Source organism: Ovis canadensis, chromosome 4 (assembly GCF_042477335.2).
Source record: "Ovis canadensis isolate MfBH-ARS-UI-01 breed Bighorn chromosome 4, ARS-UI_OviCan_v2, whole genome shotgun sequence".
Lineage (NCBI taxonomy): Eukaryota > Metazoa > Chordata > Mammalia > Artiodactyla > Bovidae > Ovis > Ovis canadensis.
The window spans coordinates 69,380,089-69,386,088 of record NC_091248.1 but is presented as its reverse complement, the minus strand read 5'-3'; positions in this window follow the sequence as shown (position 1 = coordinate 69,386,088).

The following is a 6,000-nucleotide window of genomic DNA, read 5'->3' as shown; positions in this document are numbered from 1 at the left end:
TTTTAGACTTACTAAAGGCAAATTCCTTTGGGAAGTTAGAAATTGTCAGTATAATGGGTTGGTTAGGAATTATATTGGTGAAGGGTTTTTTCATTTGTTGTGCCAATAATTACTGCTAATTCCCTGCCCTGGGTGTGACAGGGGTGTCTCAGGTCAAACCTCTCTGCTGACAGACTAGCTTGTGTGACAGGATTATCCATACTTCTGCCACTACACACATGATTGTTTACTACCTCTCAACCATAAACAGCACAGAGAGTTTGGAGTATTTTGAGAGTCTTAATTAGCATAGGGCTTTTCTCATTGTTGAGTCAATGATTGCCGCCAGGCCTCCATATCCTTAGGCACCTGGGAATATATTAAGCAATGTATTTGGAATATAGAAAAGGAAATATAGTAGTTTTAAGGTTAGCAATACTAGACTTTTTGAGTTAATGAATTTTCTCTTTTGTAATAGATCACTGTACTTTGTTATAAATCACTGTGTCCTTGCTATGTAAAAATGTAACTTTATCACTATCTTAACACTAAATAGATCTTAAGGGGAACATTGGTGAAAGGATTTTCATTTGTTGGGCTGATGTTTGCTGCTAAATCTCCATATTCCCTGTCCTTATAATGAATGTAAGTAACATATAGGAGAAATAAGTATTAACCTTTAAGATTAATCATGTTAACCTTGGGTTAAATAAATTCCTTTCTTGATTGTAACTCACTACACCCTCACCCTATAGGAATGCAACTTTATTTGGATGGTGGTGCCTGGTTTAAGAAAAAACACCTTTGGAAAAAATAAGTTTTTTGGTTATCAGAAAGAAAGGGTCATAAAATGTCAGCAGGTCTCATGGCCAGAAGTTGATGTAAAACCCCTAAGACCCTTTTTTTTTACACATTTATGTGAAGCACCTGATTTTGATAAAGGTCAGGACTGTTGACCCCCATGTGACTATTCATACCTATGTAACAAAAGGTATATAAGCAAACTTAAAAATAAAGAAATCGGGATCAGTTTCCAGAAAGACTGATTCCCCCATGTTGCTTCTTTCTTGCTCTCTGTTTTTCTGGCCGAATTCCCATCTGGTGCATGGGTACCCACCAAGCCTGCTAATTTTGCCTGGGCTTCTAAGATCAGACTGGGGCGGGGGGGGCCCTCAGTGCCTCCTCTCCTTCAGGAGAACGGGAAGACGCCTGCGACCTACGTAGGTGGTGATTGGTATTCCATGTAAACCAAGTTATTCAGCCTCTTTTTCTCTGCTAATTTTCTAATCCCTCTCTATCTGTAATTAAATAAGTTATTTCCAAGGATGCTGACTCTGTCCCCACCTTCGAATCACCCTGGATCCACCGGAGCTGGGCACCCCCGCACTTTGGCATAGTCAATAAAGCAGAAGTATATGTTTTTCTGGAACTCTCTTGCTTTTTTGATGATCCAGCAGATGTTGGCAATTTGATCTCTGGTTTCTCTGCCTTTTCTAAAACCAGCTTGGACATCAGGAAGTTCACAGTTCACGTATTGCTGAAGCCTGGCTTGGAGAATTTTGAGCATTACTTTACTAGCATGTGAGATGAGTACAATTGTTCAGTAGTCTGAGCATTCTTTGGCATTGCCTTTCTTTGGGATTGGAATGAAAACTGACATTTCCAGTCCTGTGGCCACTGCTGAGTTTTCCAAATTTGCTGACATACTGAGTGCAGCACTTTCACAGCATCATCTTTCAGGATTTGAAATAGCTCAACTGGAATTCCATCACCTCCACTAGCTTTGTTCATAGTGATGCTTTCTAAGGCCCACTTGACTTCACATTCCAGGATGTCTGGCTCTAGGTGAGTGATCACGCTATCACGATTATCTTGTCATGAAGATGTTTTTTGTACAGTTCTTCTGTGTATTCTTGCCACCTCTTCTTAATTAATCTTCTGCTTCTGTTAGGTCCATACCATTTCTGTCCTTTATCAAGCCCATCTTTGCATGAACTGTTCCCTTGGTATCTCTAATTTTCTTGAAGAGCTCTCTAGTCTTTCTCATTCTGTTCTTTTTTATTTCTTTGCATTGATTGCTAAGGAAGGCTTTCTTATCTCTTCTTGTTATTCTTTGGAACTCTGCATTCATATGCTTATATCTTTCCTTTTCTCCTTTGCTTTTTGCTTCTCTTCTTTTCACAGCTATTTGTAAGCCCTCCTCAGACAGCCATTTTGGTTTTTTTTGCATTTCTTTTCCATGGGGATGGTCTTGATCCCTGTCTCCTGTACAATGTCACGAACCTCCGTCCATAGTTCATCAGGCACTCTATGTATCAGATCTAGTCCCTTAAATCTATTTCTCACTTCCACTGTATAATCATAAGGGATTTGATTTAGGTCATACCTGAATGGTCTAGTGGTTTTCCCTACTTACTTCAATTTAAGTCTGAATTTGGCAATAAGGAGTTCATGATCTGAGCCACAGTCAGCTCCTGGTGTTGTTTTTGCTGACTGTATAGAGCTTCTCCATCTTTGGCTGCAAAGAATATAATCAATCTAATTTCAGTGTTGATCATCTGGTGATGTCCATGTGTAGAGTCTTCTCTTGTGTTGTTGGAAGAGGGTGTTTGCTATGACCAGTACATTTTCTTGGCAAAAGTCTATTAGTCTTTGCCCTGCTTCATTCTGTATTCCAAGGCCAAATTTGCCTGTTACTCCAGGTGTTTCTTGACTTCCTACTTTTGCATTCCAGTCCCCTATAATGAAAAGGACATCTTTTTTGGGTGTTAGTTCTAAAAGGTCTTGTAGGTCTTCATAGATCCGTTCAACTTCAGCTTAGTCAGCATGGCACAATGTGGCCCACTGGAGAGGAGAATGGCAAACCACTTCAGTATTCTTGCCTTGAGAACCCCTTGAACAGTATGAAAAGGCAAAATGATAGGATACTGAAAGAGGAGCTCCCAGGTCAGTAGGTACCCAATATGCTACCAGAGATCAGTGGAGAAATAACTCCAGAAAGAAGGAAGGGATGGAGCCCAAGCAAAAACAATACCCAGTTGTGGATGTAACTGGTTATAGAAGCAAGGTCCGATGCTGTAAAGAGCAATATTGCATAAGAACCTGGAATGTCAGGTCCATGAATCAAGACAAATTGGACGTGGTCAAACAGGCGATGGCAAGAGTGGATGTCGACATTCTAGGAATCAGTGAACTAAAATGGACTGGAATGGGTGAATTTAACTCAGATGACCATTATATCTACTACTGCAGGCAGGAATCTCTCAGAAGAAATGGAGTAGCCACCATGGTCAACAAAAGAGTCTGAAGATGATTTTACTTGACTACAATTTAAGCAAATTTCCTTTTGTTTAGTCCACAGTGGAGAATGGATAGTTAGTTTTTGTCCATCTTTATCACAGTAATATTGTGAAAGTTTAGTAAATAAAGATGTAAAACTTTTGCAAGTACAAATTGCAAGAGAAATAATGATGGCTTTATTCTTAAGTGGTTCCATGTCACCTGGCTATTTCTTTGTCATTCTCTAATTAAATGTCAGTTTCCAGTAGGTACAGGGGTAAAAGTGTTATCTGACATAATCTAAAATAGAATCTAAGTATATCCAGTTGTGCTTGGATACCACTTCTGTTTATCCTCCCCTTCCTCAAGTTTGACCCAGTCTCTCTCATCTCCTTTACTATTCTCCCCCTCTCTATACCACTCACCTGTCATCCCCAACTCATTTCCCTGACTGACATAGAATAAGTGAAGAATATTACAAGTTCCAAACCCATTGACCTTGCTACCTACCAGATTTCACGCTAGCTTTCTTTTTCCTTTTATTGTCAGGAATTGTGTGTGAAGATAAGTAGGCTAGAACTAAGAATCAGTGTTAAATAACCTTATTGTGAGTGAAGCGTTAAGTTTAGGAGATAGTAAGAGATGAAGGTCGGCAATAAGGAGCAGCCACAGTCAAAACTGACTAGTTCTTGGATTAAGCTCCCCCACAACAGAAGCAAATGTGTGATTTTGCCAGTGGAAGGACAGTAATTTGCAGAATAAAGTTGTTCTTAGAACGGGTAACTTGTAGCACTAACTGACTTCTGTATTTCCTCATTTTACCTTGAACAACGTGAAAATCATGAGCAGTGTTTTGAGAAAATAGAGTTGTGTCTTGAGGAAAATTCCATAAAAAAAAAAACAACAGAAAGTATATCATAACAAACGACACATATAATATTCTGTACAACATCACTGTGAGGCAGAAGTCTAAGTTACAGAGAATTCAGGTGACCTGCCGTAGTTTGCAAAGATAGTAACATTCAGTTCTCAAACCCAGGTCTTTGGAATCTACATCCAGCGGTCTTTCTGCTCTGGTAACTATATCCAGTCTGCATTTTCCAACCTGTGTGCCAGATAGAATTGCATTGTAAAGTCCCTATTTGGATGAATACTTGTCTGATATATTATTATAGTATAAAGGGTACAATACCAGTCGTCTGTGTTTCAGATAAATTTCTATTGCAATAAATACTGTCACAAAAAAGACACTTGACTAACCAAGCTTTTTTTCTTGATACATAAAACAGTTATACTGCTCTGATTATACTCAGTTTTGTATACATTTAAGGGCTTCATCTGGTGCACCTTTCTGTCACCAAAGAGAGCAAGCATCATTGCACACGGCTCAGATTGGATACAAGAGTAGAGACAGACAAGGACTGCAGCTGAATTCTTTATACTCTTTGGGTTCTGAAAATCAAGTGTCTGTTTATTACTGTATTTTTCCTCAGTAATCCTACCTCAGACCTATTGAAACACCTCAAGGAGATTCATCTAAATTACTAAATTTTAACCAAATATAATCCCACAATGACTCCTGAGAATGAGAACAATGATTAATGAAAAGAGAACTAATTGTGATTTCTCTTTTCCCACAATGTTTGAAAAATCTGTATTACATTCCAGTGGACATCAAAGGGGCTGTTTTTCAGCTCTATTTATCCTCTGAATTCTGCACAATATGCATTCTAGGAACTATTCAAAGGAAATGCATTTGTACATGCTCAGTCACTCAATCATGTCCAGCTCTTTGCCACCCCATCGACTGTAGCTTGCCAGGTTTCTCAGTCCTTGGAATTTTCCAGGCAAGCATGCTGGAGTGGGTTGCCATTTCCTATTCCAGGGGATCTTTCTGACCCAGAGATCAAAGCGACATCTCTTGCATCTCCTGATTTGGCAGGCGGCTTCTTTATCGCTGTGCCACATTAGCTATTTTTGTACTACAAGCAATTGTTTGCATACACGTAGCTACATATATATTTTAAGAAAAGGCTAAATTCTTAAAGCAGTAATAAATATGTGTAAAGATACTTGTTTCCTTTTTAAAACATCTTTACCAGTTTTCCTTACAAAAATTATTTTATCCCTGATTACTGATTTTTTGCCAATAATAAGAATATTTTAGGCATGTTTGTGTATGACCCATACCCACCATCACTTCTTAACAGAGTGTTATTATGTTGGGGAAATGACAAATTTCCATTTCCCATTGTCTCTGTAATCTTGCAGGTCCATGAAATTTTGGGGTATAACTCTGGCTAAGAGGCTTTAGAGGAGGATACTTTCTTTCATTACCTGTATTCAATAAGAAGGATGGCATATGGCCTAAATTTGGCCAAAATGAAAAGTTGCAATTTGGGGTAAATGAAGCAAAAATAGAAGAAACAGTTGGAATTCCATTTCTGCCAGAGTAGTCCCAACCAGTCTGCTTCTTTCTGTTAACTGAGATAAAGTTTTGTAAGATCAACCTCAGATTAATCGCTAAGTGTTTTCAAGTGTACAGCTCATTGGTATTCACACATTCACAACGTTGTACAACTGTCACCTTTAATCTTATTCCAAGACACATTCGTCTCACTAAAAGGAAACCCTAAGCCTACTAAGCACTCACTTAATCGCCCATTCTCCCTTCTCCTTAGCCCAGGCAACCACTGATCTGCTTTATTCCTTTGTGGAGTTAAGTATGATGGGTATTTCATA